Source organism: Gavialis gangeticus, unplaced genomic scaffold (assembly GCF_001723915.1).
Source record: "Gavialis gangeticus isolate Ggan-Ray unplaced genomic scaffold, GavGan_comp1, whole genome shotgun sequence".
Classification (NCBI taxonomy): Eukaryota; Metazoa; Chordata; order Crocodylia; family Gavialidae; genus Gavialis; species Gavialis gangeticus.
In genome coordinates, this window is record NW_017729034.1 from 85105747 (window position 1) to 85106836 (window position 1090).

At 45.9% G+C, this 1090-nt stretch overlaps 1 protein-coding gene across 1 annotated transcript in view; it reads right to left on the reverse strand.

Moving 5' to 3' along the window:
• GRM1 (glutamate metabotropic receptor 1) overlaps nucleotides 1–1090 on the reverse strand; it is a 427931-nt gene that overhangs the window by 141909 nt on the left and 284932 nt on the right. The gene's annotated exons all lie outside the window — the stretch shown is intronic.

Here is a 1090-nt window from a genome sequence, read left to right on the forward strand (position 1 = left end):
AACAAAAATGGTGAGGGGGCTGGGGCACATGACTTATAAGTGGGGACCTGCTGAATTTGTGGTGGAAATGGGCTTTGTGGTGGCTCCTTTAATCTTGTAGGTACCCCCATGCACTTCCCCAGTGCTGATTGGTGAAGGCACTTGGCCACTTGCTGTTCACCCCTGATCAGTAAGGAAGCAAAAACTCTGGCTTAAATATGGCCCCTTTTTGCCTTCTGACACTCAGTGATTTGTAGGGAAGCGAAAACTGGTTTTAAATTTGACACCTTCTTTGCTTCCCAACCAGTCAGAAGGAAGCAGCGAAGCTGCTGAGGCCTCTCAGCCAATCAGTGACAGGAGGCAAAATGGTGCCATATTTAAAACCATGGTGTTCACCACCCGGCCCATCAGGATCAAGTGGACAGTGGCAAGTGACAAAAATGACACCATATTTAAACTGTGGCTTTTGCCTTCCCATCAATCAGGAGTGAGTAGTAATTGGCAGGGACCCTCCTCCAATCAGCAGTGGGGGCACACAGGGCAACCTGCAAGATTAAAGAAGCTGCCATGCAGCCCACTTCCATCACAAATTCAGTAGATCCCTACTTATGAGGAAAGCAGAACGAACTGGGTTTATTTAATCTGGAGAAGAGAAGACTGAGAGGGGATTCAATAGTAGCTGTCAACTACCTGAAGCATGGTTCCAAAGAGGACAGAGCTAGACCAGGGATGGACAATTATTTCAGCTGGAGGGCCACTTAATGAATTTTGGTGAGCTGTCACAAGGGTAGCCCCACCCCTTGACAGGTGCCCTGCCCCCAGAACCATCTTGGGACTCAAAGTCCCACCCCTTAACCCCTGACCTTTGCCACCTGAAGTCTCTCCTCTTGCTCCAGAAGTACTCCTTAGGGCAGGAGGTTGTCATCTTGGAACCAGAAAACCCAAATCATGTAGTAAAAAAATCAAACATATATTGTAACATATTTGAATTGTATTTCAAAAAATTATTTGTCCTGATTTGTGTGTGTGTTTGCATAATGTATATAGAGGCAATTTCATAATAGCTCAAAATACAGTCTAACTCTTGTATATTGTGTGGGAGTGCATGTGG